The following is an 18,088-nucleotide window of genomic DNA, read 5'->3' on the forward strand; positions in this document are numbered from 1 at the left end:
GTACCACGGCGGTGCGTACCGCGACCGCCGGCGCACATCGTCATTGGCTCCTGAGACCCATAGGGTTCAATGTTAACCAATGCAGCTTTGTGCCGTGGTCTTCGACCGCCTACCGCCACTGTGTCCCACGCCAGCGCATTGACCTCACATCCCACTGTCGCACTTCACAGGTCAGGCAGCCGCCATTTCAAGGGCCCACATGCCTGATTTTCTACTGCGTCACACATACCTAGGCCTTGCATCGACACTCATACAAGCCATTCAATGCATTGTGAATCGTGTTATGTGCAAGCTGTGGTTACGTACCTGTGGGTTGATTGACTCTGTGCTCGCTGTTGTCCTTCATAGGCACCGTCCGCTGGGACATGCGAGGGGATGGAGGAATCTTCCCGTGTACAGACCGCTGGTGGACCTGTCGACAATGGAGGAAAGACATGTCATTCTGACATACAGGCTTGACCGAGCCACTATACAGGAACTGTGTGCCCAGCTGGAGCCAGACCTGATGTCACCAATCCGCCAACCCACAGGGATCCCCCCTCTAGTGCAGGTGCTGTCAGTGCTACATTTCCTAGCAAGTGGGTCATTTCAAACAACAGTGGCCATATCATCAGGGATGTCCCAGCCCATGTTTTCCAAGGTGTTGTCCAGAGTGTTGTCTGCCCTGCTCAAACACATGCAGAGCTACATCGTCTTCCCTGAGGTGGGGGATTTGGCTACACTGAAGGCTGATTTCTATGCCCTTGGACATATCCCCAACATCATTGGTGCCATTGATGGGACACATGTTGCTTTGGTCCACCCCAGCTGGAGTGAACAGGTGTACAGGAACAGGAAGAGTTATCATTCCATGAATGTCCAGATGGTGTGTTTGGCTGACCAGTACATCTCCCATGTTAATGCCAAGTTCCCTGGGTCAGTGCATGACGCGTACATCATGCGGAATAGCAGCATCCCTTACGTGATGGGTCAACTCCAAAGGCACCGTGTGTGGCTATTAGGAGACTCTGGTTACCCCAACCTGTCATGGCTACTGACCCCAGTGAGGAATCCCAGGACAAGGGCAGAGGAACAGTACAATGAGGCCCATGGGAGAATTAGGAGGGTGATCGAGCGCACCTTCTGCCTCCTGAAGGCCAGGTTTAGGGGCCTCAATATGACTGCTGGATCCCTAATGTACTCACCAAAGAAGGTGTGCCAGATCATCGTGGCCTGCTGTATGCTTCACAACCTGGCTTTGCGACGCCAGGTGCCTTTTCTGCAGGAGGATGGTCCAGATGGTGGTGTTGTAGCAGCTGTGGAGCTTGTGGAGAGTGAAGAGGAGGAAGGTGAAGAGGACGACATAGAGAACAGGAACACAGTAATACAGCAGTATTTTCAATGACACACAGGTAAGAATCCACACCGGCATATTACATATACTTAACCCCTACTACCTCTCTACTGTCTGACCTTTTCCCCTGGTGTATGGTAACTGAGTTGTGACTTTCCCTTCCGATTTCAGAGATGTGGGCCCCACTGCGTGACATCTGCTTTATTTCCCCATGGACTACAGCTGTGTGACATTGGTATGTTGGCATCACAATGTGAATATGCCATTTGGCACGGTAATGTCTAATACATTTGTACAAAATCACAGCCAGACTCCAGATTGTTTTATGCAATAAGTGTGTTTATTACAGTGCTCTAAATTGGTGGGTGGTTGCAAATCGTTGAGGTGTGATGGTGGAGGATTGTCCATGGCAGAGTCCAGACTATCAGTATCACAGTTGCATTGTCCAGATGCCTGTGGAAAGTGGAGCAGGGGCAGTGTAAGGTTGGACAGGGTGTCAATGTGGGACAGTGGGATGACAATCAGGGAGGTATCCTTTGCTGGCGGGGGTCTTGGCATCTTACTCTGTCTTCTTCCTGGATCTCAGGGCCCGCTTGCGGGTGGTTCTCCTTCTGCAGGGGGTGGTGTTCTGGTGGCCTGTTGGTCTTGTGTCGGGGCCTCCTGTCCACTAGCACCGGCGGAGGTGGTAGGCAGTTCTTGGTCCATGCTAGTGTCAGGGGCCCTTTGTGGTGCAACAGTGTCCCGCAATGTGGTGACTATCTGATTCAGAGCCACTACGATGGTGCCCATGGCGGTACTGATGTTTCTTAGTTCTTCCCTGAACCCCATATACTGTTGCTCCTGCAGAAGCTGGATCTCCTGAAACCTGGCCAGGACCGTCGCCATCGTCTCCTGGGAGTGGTGGTATGCTCCCATGATGGAGGAGAGGGCCTCGTGGAAAGTGGGTTCCCTGGGCCTGTCCCCCCCGTCGCACAGCAGCCCTCCCAGTTCCCCTGTTTCCCTGTGCCTCTGTCCCTTGGACCGTGTGCCCACTACCACTGCCCCCAGGTCCCTGTTGTTGTTGGGGTGGTGGGTTAGCCTGGGTGCCCTGTAGTGGTGGACACACCGCTGATTGACGTGTCCTGAGGACAGAGATATGGGCCCGCTGTGTGGGTGCTGTGCTGGTGTTCCCAGAGGGGGGAAGGTCTGCTGTGGCCTGTGGCTGTCTGAGGGGATCCGACTGTCCAGAGGTCCCCGATGGGCCGGGCTGGTCATCTAGATCCAGGGAGACAGAGGTGCTGTCCTCACTGTGGGCCTCTTCTGGGGGTGAAGTGGACATTTGTGGACCCTCCTGCGCGGTGACGTGGCGTTCGGGTCCTGCAGGGGTATAAAAGTATGATTATTGCTTCTGTGTGTGCCATAGCGTGCAATGGGTGGGTGCCCCTGTACCCCTGTGCTTGCATTCCTGTGTGGGCGCTTTTGTGACAGTGGTTTGGGGGGGGGATGGGTATGTGCAGTGGGCATGCTTAGGTGATGGGTGTCCATGCTTTGTGGTCGCATGCAGGGCTTGGTGTTGGGATGGGTGGGTTGTGAGGGTGAGACATTTGCAAGGAGTAGGTGTGATGGGGTGGGGGTGAGGGTGGGGGTATGAGTTGGCATGCTGGTGGGGTGGGGGGGATGAAGTAGTAAAGATTTGACTTACCAGAGTCCATTCCTCTGCCTACTCCTGCGAGGCCCTCAGGATGCAGGATCGCCAAGACCTGCTCCTCCCATGTTGTAAATTCTGGGGGAGGAGGTGGGGGTCCGCCGCCAGTCCGCTGTACCGCGATGTTGTGCCTGGATACCATGGAACGCACCTTCCCCCGTAGGTCGTTCCACCGCTTCCTGATGTCGTCCCGATTTCTTGGGTGCTGTCCCACAGCGTTGACCCTGTCCACTATTCTGCTCCATAGCTCCATCTTCCTGGCAATGGTGGTGTGCTGCACCTGTGTCCCGAAGAGCTGTGGCTCTACCCGTACAATTTCCTCCACCATGACCCTGAGTTCAGCCTCAGAAAATCTGGGGTGTCTTTGCGGTGCCATGGGGTGGTTTGGGTGATGTGTGGGGTGGATTGTGTGGTGCTAAGTGTGGTGATGGGTATTGGTGTGTAGTTTGAAGTGCGTGGTAATATTGCTGGGTGACAGTGAATTGCGCGTCTGGGTGCTCGGGTCTCTTATCTCTGTGCGTGTACACGAATCTCTAGGAGTGGAAGTTTGTGGGTGATGTGGGTGTGTGTTTTATATTGTAATGGGTGTGTGGGAGTATTGTTTGTATGTGTATCAGGTGTGTGTATTTTGAATTGTCCAATGTGGTTGTGTTTTGTAAATGTGTGTGTATTTTGAGCGCGGCGGTGTGTACCGCCAATGGAATACCGCGGTTGAAAGACCGCCGCGTGGATTCGTGTGTCGTGATAGTGTGGGCGTATTTCTGTTGGCGTGACGGTGGAGGTTTGGTCTACGCCAGTTTATCGCTGGCCTTTGGTGTGGCGGACTTTTGTGGATGTCTGTATTTTGGCGGTTTGCCTGTTGTGGGTCAGAATGACCGTGGCGATTTACCGCGGCGGTGTTATGGCGGTCTTCTGCACGGCGGTAAGCGCCTTTTACCGCCGAGGTTGGAATGACCCCCTTTATTTTAATTTTTAAAGTCTCCTTAAATGATGCATACCAAGAATTTGGTACCAAACTAATTGTTGTAATAAATCCCACAACTTCCAGTTGTTGGATTTAATATAACTTGTTCAGGTAAAGCGTTTTAAACATTACCTGAAAAGTTGCCCATTTCAGCCCTGCATTGTTTTTGCTGCTGTGCTCTGATTGGCCAGCCTCTAGTAGCTTGGCCAAGCTGCCCTGATGAGGTGTGAAGTGGCCTGGCTTCACACAAAGGAATGTGCCTGTGGGAGGGAATCTCCCCTCAGCAGATGGTGAGGCAGGAAGGGGGAGGGCTGCCAAACTGGTCTTCAGAGGCAGAGAAGGACATTTGGAGCAACCAGCAACACCCCCACATCCTGCAACCCCAGACAACTAGGTGCCCCCTTGATTAGATTAGGAGAGAGGAGGAGAGGGGTGTGTTTATGATTTTTAGCCACACCAGTGGGTGGGCTCAGCCAGATGTAACCTCCAAAAATCAGATTCAGCCATGATGGATTTTTAGAGAATGTTGCCTCCTGGGATTGATTTTTGCCACACTTCCCAGGAAGTGGTCATCACAGGGGGAAGGACCCTGCACCTGATTGGAGAACCAGGACCCCCCTACTTTTCACCCAGGAGCAAGGATAAAACTGGCAGACCTGCACCAACACCTCAGATCCCCATCAGATTCGAACAAGGAAGAACCAAAGGAGAAGAAGCACTGCCCTGCTGGACCCCTGGCCTGCACCTGGAACCTGCACTCAGAAGGACTGCACCAGCTGCACACTTGGGCTTCACCACAAGAAGGACTTTGCCTGGCTTCAACTGGTTCAAGGAGGGACTCCCTGTTTGCTACAGGTGAAAAACTGCTATCCAGAGTCCCCTGCACCAACTCCTGAAGAAAGCGACCAGCTGACCACTGTCCAGTGGCCAAAAAGGAGTTTGCGCCAGGTGCATTCTGGGAGTTGTAGTCCGCACCCCCCAAGGACCATCTCAGAACTTCTGGACCCTTGGGGTGAGCTGTGGACCCCAAAAGAACCTTAAAAGGACATCTGGGAGAAGCCCCAGAAGTTTGGAGAAGTTTGGACAACTTATGTAAAAAAGCTCCAGAGAGGGACCGACCCGGCGCGGCAACTCTAGCCGGCTTGCCTCAACCGCGACCCGGCCTGATTTGCTGGTTCGTCCCGGGGAAGAAAATCTCAGAAAAAGAGACTAAGGGCCTGATTCTAACTTTGGAGGACGGTGTTAAACCGTCCCAAAAGTGGCGGATATACCACCTACCGTATTACAAGTTCCATAGGATATAATGGACTCGTAATACGGTAGGTGGTATATCCCCCACTTTTGGGACGGTTTAACACCGTCCTCCAAAGTTAGAATCAGGCCCTAAGTCCGAAGGTCAAAATTTGTCCGGGACCCTCCCAGCCAGCGTATCCGAGGAGGGCTCCATGAACGTCGGATCAAGATCCAGGTTTACCCCGGTCGAAGAATTTTCACCTCGAAAAAAACGACTAAGTCCGAAGGTAAAAATGTCCACCGAGGATTCCAGCATTGTGTATCCGGAGAAGGGCTCCAGGAGGTCGGATTGGACTGGCAGGTTCGTCCCGCTGTAGAAAATCTTCAAAAAAAAGACTAAGGGGGTCATTCCGACTCCCGCCGTCGGCGGTAACCGCACGCCCGGCGGGAGCCGCCGAATGACCGCACCGCGGTCAAATGACCGCGGCGGCCATATGACCGCGGCGGCCATTCTGGCTTTCCCGCTGGGCTGGCGGGCGACCGCCAGAAGGCCGCCCGCCGGCCCAGCGGGAAAGCGCCTTCAACGAGGAAGCCGGCTCCGAATGGAGCCGGCGGAGTTGAAGGCGTGCGACGGGTGCAGTGGCACCCGCCGCGATTTTCAGTGTCTGCTTGGCAGACACTGAAAATCAATGTGGGGCCCTGTTAGGGGGCCCCTGCAGTGCCCATGCCATGGGCACTGCAGGGGCCCCCAGGGGCCCCACGACACCCGTTACCGCCATCCTGTTCCTGGCGGTGAAAACCGCCAGGAACAGGATGGCGGTAAGGGGGTCGGAATCCCCATGGCGGCGCTGCAAGCAGCGCCACCGTGGAGGATTCCCTGGGGCTGCGGGAAACCGGCGGGACACCGCCGGTTTCCCGTCGCGGTCAGAATGCCCATGGAAGCACCGCCAGCCTGTTGGCGGTGCTTCCGCGGTCGTTGGCCCTGGCGGTCGGGCACCGCCAGGGTCAGAATGACCCCCTAAGTGTGAAGGTAAACTTTTAACCGAGTCCTCCCGCGGCCTGTAGCTGAGCAGGGCTCCATCGCGGTCGGCCTTAAACTTTGACTTTGCCCCGATCGAGGTGCAACCAGATGACCCGATTGTCGCTTTTTGTTTCTAGGTGCTAAAAAAAAAAAAAATCTTTAAAAATTCATATCTCAGGTTCCCCTTATCCGATTTTATTAGTTTTGGTGTCATTTTAAAGATAAAAATATAATCTATTTTTATAAATTGGTTTTGGATTTTTAAACCGTTTCCTGTGTTTTATTTAAATACTGTTTTGTGATATTTGAATGCTTTACACTCTGGCGGTCATTCTGACCGCGGCGGTTGGCGCCCGCCTAGCGGTTCCCGCCGAAAGACCACTCCGCGGTCAAAAGACCGCGGCGGCCATTCTGGCTTTCCCGCTGGGCCGGTGGGCGACCGCCAGAAGACCGCCGGCCGGCCCAGCGGGAAAGCCCCTTCAACAATGAAGCCGGCTCGGAATGGAGCCGGCGGAGTTGCAGGGGTGCGACGGGTGCAGTGGGGGGCCCCTGCACTGCCCATGCCAGTGGCATGGGCAGTGCAGGGGCCCCCAGGGGCCCCACGGCACCCGTTCCCGCCATCCTGGTTCTGGCGGTGGACACCGCCAGAAACAGGCTGGCGGGAAGGCGGTCGGAATCCCCATGGCGGTGCTGCAAGCAGCGCCGCCATGGCGGATACCCTGGGCCAGCGGGAAACTGGCGGGAAACCGCCGGCTCCCCTTTTCTGACCGCGGCTTTACCGCTGCGGTCAGAATCGCCCAGGAAGCACCGCCAGCCTGTTGACGGTGCTTCCGCCGCCCTCCGCCATGGCGGTCATGGACCGCCAGGGTCAGAATGACCCCCTCTGTCTCCTAAGTTAAGCCTTGACGCTCGTTGCCAAGCTACCAAGGGTTGAGCTGGGGTTAATTTACTGAGACCTAAGTGGACCTTAGTGGAGGTTAGTGGCCTATTGCTAAGTGTAGGTACCTACCTGCCCTTACCAATAACCCATTTTCCAACATGATGTTTTCTACTTTATTAGTGAATATAGTAATTAAATGGCCACTAATTATATGTATTTTCCAGAAAAAATGCCTACAGACTCTTACTCTCACATTTCTGTGTCTGCCTTATCCTGCCACAGTCACATCATGTGTTTCTTTTTCACAGAATAATATACGAAATCCCCTCAAATAATCCACCTGAATGCATAACAGTTGTTGGTTCCTGTGCCAAGTCAATGATATTAGTTTGAAAGGTTATTAGAGATATCTCTGATTTAGAATTAAGGACTTTCAAAGGAGGAAGTCAAAAGGTAAAGCACTGACATTGACGATTTCCCCATAGATTCTTATCAGCAATAGTGCGATGTTTTAATTCCTAATAGTAAACGATTATGCGCGGACCCAAAGGGAGTAAAGAAAAAGAATGTCAGAAATGCCTATCACTGTTATGCAAGAATCCAGAAACAGTGAGGAAGACTAAGAAAATTACAGACCTCTTGCATGTTCAAATGTGCATTTGAGAATTTTGACTGGAATTCCGATATCATGATTGGAAAATATTCTATTTAATAGAATAAGAATGAATCAAAGGGTTATTATATGAGATTGATGTGGAATTAACCACACCGAATGTGTTTTGCCAGGTAATGTGAAAATTCCGACTTAACATTTTGACACATTTGCAACTCCATCAGAATTTCAGAGTCTGATATGAGAACTCTTTGAGAAATTGAAAGCATCAATTATAACTAATGGTTTAGATCTTCCTTCTTTCCACCCACTTTGGGTTGCCTATTGTCACCTTTATTATTATTTATTTTAGCATTGAAACACACAGACATTACACTGTAAGGACAAATAGAAAAACAGAGCATTGGAACGCATGGTATAATGTGCTTAAATATTTATAAAGATAGGTTATACAATGCTAACATAATCAAAGAATCATTTAAGATTAGTTGTGCTTACACATACTCTTGAGAGAATATGAGGGTTTAAGCTTAATTTTGCAAAGTCATTTGCATTCAAAGTCTCAAATTATTGTGCCATACACAATGTGCCAGAATGAGGTTTTATGATGGCCACACAATACTTTAAAATATATTGAGACTTAAAAAAACAAAGAGGTAAACATTGTTGTTGCTAAACATTTTATAAATGGTTGTGAAAGTGAATACAGCCCTGATTTAGGGTTTACCATCACAAACATGACGAATATCCCATCCACTGTTTTACAATCCCATTATAGCCTATGGAAATTATAATAGGGCAGACAGGATATCTGTCTCGCTTGTAATGGAGTAACCCTATCTGCCAAAGTCTAAATCATGTCCTGAGTCATTTTGAAAGATATACTCTCACTTTGGGATAATGACCAAGGGAAGATGTACTCAATTATAATGTCAATTCAGCCAAACATTTCAATTTGTTTAAAGATTAACGGTTAACCAGTAAAAATATTATTTTAAAAGGTCAATAACATTGTGGCACTCATTACATTCTATGGTGTATAACTGTGCAGTATTGCAGTAGTTTCCTCCAAGCTGAAGCCAAACTAATATTTCATGGTTACACCGCTGTGTTTAGTTACTGACTGAATAAATATGAGTTTCAGATGTCAAAAAAAAGGGGTACCCTGCTGTATTGGAACTATCTTCCCCAAACATTGTATAGTTTTTTTTCCTGCCAACCTCTTTTTTCAATGCAATTCCTAAAGGTCAAGCCTGGAAAATTTTGCAGGTGTGCTGTGCCACCAGACATCACAAGTGTAGCCAATCACAGTATTTCTTCATAACTTGCATTTCGGTCTTAAGTACTTTATTATTTGTACTGAACAAAATAGAAAAATATTCCTAGCTCAACATGGAAGAAGGCTAAGTAAGTCCTCCAAATGGTCTTTACCTGACGGTTGTCCAATAGCATGATGGATCCAGTTTTTTGATGCTGTCATCTTAGTTTTCTTTAAATATTCTGAAATATACAAGTGGCAAATAGAACTGTGATTCTCTATGAGTGAATACTCTATTTAGAAAAACACTCACAATTAAGAGATATCTGGGTAAGTGAGCTTTCAGAGGATCTCCTAAGCTTTATTCTGTGTTGAAGTTCTCCCATTTTATTGTATAAGGAGAAAGAGGGATAAAAATGGTTCAATGTCTAAAATAAGTGGGAACTAATATTGAGGTACCATCACGTTGTTATCTAATAACAGGCTTGTTTTGGTCCATGTTCCCCACAGTATATTTTTCAATCTAGTGCATCCATACTCCTAGCAAGAAATGTTTCTTGCTTGGGAAAATGTGTGACCCAATCACAACCACACACATAAACTCACATTAAAATTGTATCACAGTAGATTAATATATACATGCTGATGCAAAGTCCTAAATGCCAGACTCCGTCTTAGGCAGATTAAGACTCAATTTTCTCTATTTTTGCCTGATCATCAGCATGTCTGCCTTTGAAGCACATGCAGTCTGTCCTTATCTTTCCAAGAGCCTGCAAAAGTGTCTAGTCATTCAGACAATTACATCAATAAGACATCCGATCCAACATCAGTCTTGGACAAGTGCTTTTTTATTTCCTTTTCAAGGTCAGATAATAATGTAAGGAACGTAGTCTGAATTCATGTGTTTTTACCCTTTTTGTTCATAAGATTGCATTTGAGACTAGCATATTGATTAACACAGGATATGTCAGACATTCCTTAAACTATTATGTCAGAAATACACTATATCAGATACGTCACAGTATAAAAGGCCAATCCAATGAACACTCGATAGGAGAGGTCCTTCTCCCCAGATTATTGTGTAACATAATTCCAGAAGATCCTGAGAGAGACTGCAAGACTGCCATACTGCCTCAGTATCCTGTTCTGCGATAAGACGGAGCCAAGCCTGAGAGGAGAGAGCTGATGCCGATGCATGTTTTCCTGTCCAGGGAACACTCACTCCTGGCTATTAATATTTATAGCCTCTTAGGTATGCAGTGTGTTTATTCTCCCTAAGGGACTCTAAATGCAAGTTGCTCTACTCCATGCTCTCATGGTATAGCACATAAGGGTAGGTTTTAGGTTGTTAGGTTGCTAGATTACATTTTTACTATGGTAGCAATGTTAATACTATTTCACTGTTTGCAACATACATTACTACTAACACTTGTAAGCATAAAGTGCATTTTTTGTGTGTGATGTTGTAAGTGCAAGAATATTAAACAAATTCTCCCAATCTTGTGCAGAGACCTGATTGGCTGCCAACAGTTCAACCAGGAAGAATTAGCAACTATTTTGTGACTCGGACTCAGCAAAGTCCCAAACAAAAAGATAAAAAATAAAGAAAAAGGGGTCAGGGTGCATATGATCGGACCCCCGTGCTTTGGTCCTGGGTACCGCTGGGAGCTAACCGAGGTGAAAACACATTTGTTTTTCACATATTTGCGTTAACATTGTGGCAAATTAATGAATTTGCAGAAATTAAAAACAAACAAACAAGCGTAGGTTCTTGCGCTTGTTTCCTACAAAACCCAGGTCCAGGGGGTATGCCCATATATAGAAAAAGGAGGAGGGAACATAGGACTCACCTCCTAGGACCCCTTTTAGCCCATGGGACCACCACCTGCCTGGCGCTTTATAAAATAAATGGGAAGGGGCTGTGCAGAACCCCCTCCACTGGCCTCAAAGAACCCTTGGGACCACCACTTCCCCAGGGCTTTATATAGTAATGGAGGAAGGCTGTGTGGACCCCCTTCCTGGGGGTTTTATATGCTCTGAGGACCACCACCTCCCCAGGGCCAAATACATATTTGAAAATGGGAGGGGTGCGGCACAGCACCCCTTCTGGGCCATATACAGCCCCAAAGACAACCACCTCCCCGGGGCAAGCCTGTGCTATTTAAAGGAGGGGGCAGTGTGGCTCCCCTCCTGGAGCCATTAATGGCACTGTGGACTGCCAACTCCTTCTATCTCACGAGGGTGGGTTTGCTTTGCTTGGTGGAAGCTATGACTGTTCCCGCCAAGTAAAAGCAAATACTAACTCCTCTCCAAGCAAGCTGGAGCAAGAAAACTGCTCCTGCTTGCTGGAAGAGAAGTTTTCATCTGATTCCCTGCCCGCTCTTCTGCGGCAGCAAAACAGATAAATTAGTGCTCATGCACACAGGAAGCTGCATACTTAGCAGCTCCCTGCATATGGGACTCAATGCTGGCTCCTGCAAGGGATGGGAAGCCGGCTGGGTCCGTCGGGGCCTTGAGGTTCCCTCTGCAGTCTCCATGAGATCAGTGTGTTTTTCCTGAAGTTCCACCATTAAAATATATCTGATGAAGACGCTTGAGGAACAATCACATTGGCAAAGATACAGACACAGATGCTCATTGAAGTCATTATCTCAGCATCCTGTAAACAGCTGTAGTTTAGGAGATGTACTACACATTTACACAACAAGGTAGTACTTACTAATAAACCAGTAGAAAGTACCTCAGTTGGGTAGACATTTTGCATAAAACTGTGGCCTCTTCTTGTATAAATACACAGGGCAGGATTCATGCTGGCACAATGTTAATTTCACAGAAATTAAACCTCAATGGGAAGCACTTACAGAGCTAAACAAAGCAAGTGCCCTAGTTGAAACTCCACTTTTGCAACATACTATAATCCCAAATTCTTGCACATGGCCAAGGCAAAGCAAATGTTTTTTCTCTGCATTTCCAGCTTGAAATGTTATCTGTAATTCTTGATGGTGGTGTTTCAGTGGGTTCTTTCTTGTCATCTGCTGCTGAGACCAGATATTGTGTTCTCAATTTTAAAAAGTTCAAGTATGGCATTGAAGGCCTGCCCCATACATACTAGTGGTATGCAACATATTCCCACCCTTGTCCCACGATGAAGAATAGCTTACTAAAAGGCTCAGAGCGTGTTTCCCTCCAATTTTTGAGACATGTTCTTGATGCATAGGCATAGAATCATATTTTCACCAACAATTATTTCTGTAAAGTACAAACCATCCTCATACCTTGCACATGGCCAAAGCAAATCAAGTGTTTTCCCAACAGTTCCACCTTGAAAAGTTACCTGACATCTTTGATGGGGTGTTTGTGTTGAGGCTCTTTCACGTGCAATATCTTATGTAAGGATACCATGAGTGTGAGAAAGTAGCCTCTTTCTAGCATGGTTACCCCCACTTGTGGCCTGTTTGTGAGCGTGTGTCAGTGTGTTTTTACTGTGTCACTGGGATCCTGCTAGGCAGGAACCCAGTGTTTATAGATAAAAACCTATATGTCAGTGTGTTTTGCCTGTCTCACTGGGATCCTGCTAGCCAGGACCCCAGTGCTCATAGTTTGTGGTCTAATGTATGTGTTGTCAGTAGTGCTTGACTGTGTCACTGAGGCTCTGCTAATCAGAACCTCAGTGTTTATGCTCTCTCTGCTCTTTAATTTGTTACTTTAGGCTAGTGGCTTAATTTACCAATTTCAATTGGCATACTGGACCCCCCTTAAAAGTCCCTAGTATATGGTACGTAGGTACACAGGGCATTGGGGTTCCAGGAGATCCTTATGGGCTGCAGCATTTCTTTTGCCACCCATAAGGAGCTCAGACAAACCCTTCCACAGGCCTGCCATTGCAGCCTGCGTGAAATAGTGCACACACTATTTCACAGCCATTTTCACTGCACTTAAGTAACTTATAAGTCACCTATATGTCTAACCTTCACTTGTCGAAGGTCAGGTGCAAAGTTACTAAGTGGGAGTGCACCCTTGCACTAGCAAAGGTGCCCTCATGTAGTTCAGGGCCATTTCCCAGGACTTTGTGAGTGCAGGGACGCCATTACACGCATGCACTACATATAGGTCAATACCTATATGTAGCTTCACAATGGTAACTCCGAATATGGCCATGCAACACGTCTAAGATCACGGAATTATCCCCCATTCTAAATCTGGTATTGGGGAGCCAATTCCATGCATCCTGGGGGTTCCACCATGGACCCCTAGCACTGCCAAACCAGCTCTCTGAGGCTTGCACTGCAGCTACAGACAGGGTTCTAGCCCTCCTGGGGTCTGAGCAGCTCAGCCCCAGGAAGGCAGAACAAAGCATTTCCTCTGAGAGCAGGGTGTTACACCCTCTCCCTTTGGAAATAGGTGTTGCAGGCTGGGGAGGGGTAGCCTCCCCTAGCCTCTGGAAATGCTTCTTTGAAGATCACAGATGGTGCCCTCCTTGCATAAACCAGTCTACATTGGTTGAAGGACCCCTTGTCCCATTTTCTGGTATGAAACTGGACAAAGGAAAGGGGAGTGACCACTCCCCTGTCCATCACCCCCCTAGGGGTGGTGCCCAGAGCTCCTCCAGTGTGTCCCAGTCTTCATCCATCTTGCTTTGCAAGGTGTGGGGGCACTCTGGAGGGCTCTGAATGGCCAGTGCCAGCAGGTGATGTCAGAGACCCCTTCTGATAAGGTAGCCAATCCCCCTCTCAGGGCTATTTAGGGTCTTTCCTGTGGGTTCGCTTCAGATTCTGCTGGCAAGTTTCCTTCGGGAATCCTCTCCAACTATTACTTCATCCTCTGACCTCGGATCAACTGAAGCCTGCTCCAGGAACCGCTGGAACAGCAACAAAGTATTCACAAGGAATATTTTGCCTCTGCAACTTCAGCTCCAGCCAGCAACTACAACAGTTTCCGTGGTGTGCACACTCTGAGGACTCCCTGTGTTCATCCTGCACCAGAAGGACCGAAGAAATCCCCCATGGGGTGACAGAGTCACTCCCCTGCTCACACAGGCACCTTATAAGATGACGACCGGTACAATTGGACTCCTCTCACAGAGATGAGCGTGTTTCTAAGGACACAGAGGGTAGACCCCATCGACATAGACTGCCCTGAGGTCCTGCTGATGCAATTTGGAGGAGGTAAGACCTTGCCTTCCCTGAGAGCAATGGTATCCCTGTGTACTGCCTCTTCTTCACCTCCTGAGGCCTCTGTGCACTATTTGCAAAATTCCTTCGTACACTTCCTGACCCAGGTCCCCAGCACTCTATCCTGCGACCCTCAACTTGCTGAGTTGTTCTCCGGCGGCGTGGAACCTTCCTTTGTTGTGCTGCACCAACTGCATTTTGCACCTCATTTGTCCCCATGTCCTGGGACTCCCGTGGGTGCTGCCTGGCATCCTGAGGGCTCTCTAAAGTGCTGAGAGCACCCTCTTCCTCCTCAAACAGAGTTGAGGCCCCCAGGTCCCTCCTGGGTCCAGCCGGTGCCATTTTGACGCAAAAAGCATATTTGTCTTAACCAAGGCTTGTTGGCAACTTCCAGCACGAAATCACATCTTCACGGTGTGGGACACCTTTTGCATCAAGCAGGAACCTGCTGGCATCTTCCTAGGGTGCATTCCTGAAGTCTTCGACTAACCAAGGGCTCTTCTTTTGCACCCTCTTCTGGGTTGGAAGGGGCTCCTGTCCTTCCTAGAACTTCTTTCGACTTCTGGACTTGGTCCCCTTCTCCTGCATGTCTTCAGGTCCAGGAATCCAGCATTTGTTGTTTGCAGACTTGGTTGGTTACTGTAATAATCCATATCATGAGGTGCAGTGTGTCCAAAGGAAACTTGCAGTATGTTACTCCTGCGTTTCTGGGCTCTGGGGTGGGGTAATTTATTTACCTTACTGTATTTTTACTCTCGCATTGATTCTGCACACACTACAATTGCCTAGTGGGGAATTCATGAATCACATTCCGCTTTCTTAGTATATGGTTTGTGTTGCCCCTATTGCATTCTATAGCATTTCCTATTGTTTGCACTATCCTATGACTAATTACTTGTCTAATTTTGGTGTCTAGTGTATATATTGTGTATAATACTTACCTCCAGAAGGAGTATTGTCTCTAAGATATTTTTGTTACTGTGTCACCCAAATAAATATATATATTTTTTGTAACACTGAGTATTGTCTTTACTTGTGTATAAGTACTGTGTAAATATAAGTGGTATTGCAGGAGCTTTGCATGCCTCCTAGTTTAGCCTAAGCTGCTCTGCTATAGCTACCCCTAGCAACCTAAGCTGCTTCACTAATAAGGGACACCTGGACCTCGTATAAGGTGTTAGTACCCAAGGTACCCACTACAAACCAGGCCAGCCTCCTACATTGGTGGTGCAACGGTTGGGATAAGTACTGGCAATTGTTTTACCACTTTTGTTACTGGTGCTTTTCACAAGAAAAGCTTGCTCCAATACTTAGAGCATACATAGTATATACCTCGTAGTAATTTTCTAACTTTCTAAAAGTTTTTTAAACTTTGCAAAAGTTTTACAAAGTCTGGAAAGTTTTCTTCTTTTCTCTAAAAAGTTAGCTCTGTTATTCTATGACATTTTTATTCACTTTCCCAAATTTGTTTTTCTCTTTCAATATGTCTTCTGTAGAAGCTACCCCTGGAGTTGTGAAAACAACATATGAAAGTCTCAATTTTAAAAGTTTGAGGGGTCTCTGTACTGAAAGAAGTTTGGGTATTAGGAAGAATCCCAATAAGGAGTTTCTCTTAAATCTTCTCCTCCAAGATGACCAGGGACTCGGCACTGGTCCAGATCAGACAGGGGAAGAAGTAGAGGAGGATTCCAACCAGAAAGGCTCAGAGGAGCAAACTGACAATCCTGGGGAGGGTACTTCCACAGATCTATCTGTCAATAAGCCACTTAGTACAACTGGTAGTGGGAAGGGTTCACACATAAGTAGGGCTCCCTTCACCCCTAGAAGCCAGGCCACTAGAGTGGCCCCTGTTAGAGATAGATCTACCTCTGCACACTCTCATGTTACCTCTGTTTCAGAGGCATCCCACAATTCTAACCCTGAGGACCAGTCCCTAGATAGGGAACTCAGAAAGCTGAGGTTAGAGGAGGCCAGACTGAGGCTAATGCAGCAACAGTTGGACTTAGACAGGTAATCCCTGGCTTTGGAGAAAGAGAGGCAGGGTTTGGGTTAGTTCCCCGTGATGGCAGCAGCAGTGTTAGAAATTCAAATGTTAGGGAGCCTTCATTTGACTCTAGAAATCTGCACAAAGTTGTCCCTCCTTACAATTATGGTGATGACATCTACAAGTGGTTTGCTGCACTTGAGAGGGCATGTAAAGTTCAGAGGGTCCCTCATGTACAGTGGGCTGCTATCCTTTGTTTATCCTTCCCTGGCAAAGGGAAAAACAGACTTCTTATTGTCAGAGAGGATGATGCAGAAAACTATTAAATTCTTAAAAATTCACTCATAGATGGTCTGGGCTTAACCACTGAACAGTACGGATGTAAGTTCAGAGATACCAGAAAGGAGTCATCACAGGACTGGACAGACTTTGTAGACTGTTCTGTTAAGGCCCTAGAAGGTTGGTTAAATGGCAGTAAGGTGACTGACTATGACTGTAGAACTTGATTCTGAGAGAACATATTTTGAATAATTGTGTTTCTGACTACTAACATCTGTATCTTGTGGACTCAGATCTGACCTCTCCCCAAGAATTGGGAAAGAAGGCAGACACTAATTTTGTGGTGTGGAGACAATCCTTAATTTGTTCTTACTGGCTCTGGGGGCTGTGTTTTTGTATGTATTTTTGAGTGTCTGCACTAATCTTGTGGGGTGGAGGCAGTGCTTAATTTGTACCTACTGGTTCTGGGGACGGTGTTTTTGTATGTATTTTACAGGGTCTGTACTTATTTTACATGATGGAGACAAGGCTTAATTTGTACTTGCTGGTTTTGGTGTGGCGTATCTGTGTGTATTTTTGAGGGTCTGCACGTGTTTTGTTAGGAGTGTGCCCAGGCTTAATTTGTAGATGTTGGTTCTGGTATTGAGTATTTGCATATATTTTTGAGGGTCTGCACTTGTTTTATAGGGTGGTGGCAATGCTTAATTTGTACTTGTAGGTTCTGGGACTATGTATTTGAAGATAATTTTGAGGGTCTACATGTGTTTTAGAGGGGGCTAAAAGTTATGGCATTTGGTCTTGGTATTATGTGTTCACGCAATTAATTGTAGCGGTTGTGTGTTTAAGAGGAGAGCATTGGGTGTTGCATGGTTATTAACTTTAGATCTCTGCTCGCAGAGTTTGGGTTAGCAGAGCTCTAAATTTAAAAACTGTGGTCCTCAGAGCTTGCCTGCGCTCAGGGGAACCTTCGTTGTTAACTTTTGCAGAGTTGTTCTCAGGAGACCGCAATGTCTCTTGAGAACAACTCTGCAAAAGTTTATAACGGCGGTCCCCAGAGGCGTCCATCGCTCTGGGGACCCTCCTTATAACATTTCAATGTTGCTCTCAAGAGACCATGAGGTCTCTTGAGAGTAGATTTTGGCCGGTAGTTACGAGGTCTCCGGGCGTTGAACGCCTTGGAAGCCTCATTATCAACAAAAACGATTAGTTTTCAGAGGCAGCGCGGCCTCGGAGAACTGATCGGCTTTGTTGATAATGGGGTCTCCGAGGTGTTCAGAGCCTCGGAGACACCCGTCCGTAACTAACTTAACAGAGCCGTTCTCAGAGACCGCACGGTCTCTGTGAGCGGCTTTGTTAAGTTAGTTACGGATGTCTCCGAGGCTCTGAACGCCTCGGAGATCCCGTTATCCACAAAGACAATCAGTTCTCCGAGGCTGCGCGGCCTCAGAGAACTGATTGTATTTTTGGATAATGGAGCTTGGGCCCTTGGGCCACTTACAGTTAATTTTTTTTTTTTTTTTTTTAAAAGCGTGTTCTGGCCTGTGGGGTGATCCCCAGGGGCCCAGGTGGCAAATTTAGTTTTTTTTTATAATAAAAAATAAAAATAAAAAAAAAACAAAGAAAAAAATGCAAAATAAGACATGTGTGACCCTGGGGACCCCAGAGCCT

Source organism: Pleurodeles waltl, chromosome 12 (genome assembly GCF_031143425.1).
Source record: "Pleurodeles waltl isolate 20211129_DDA chromosome 12, aPleWal1.hap1.20221129, whole genome shotgun sequence".
Taxonomy (NCBI): domain Eukaryota; kingdom Metazoa; phylum Chordata; class Amphibia; order Caudata; family Salamandridae; genus Pleurodeles; species Pleurodeles waltl.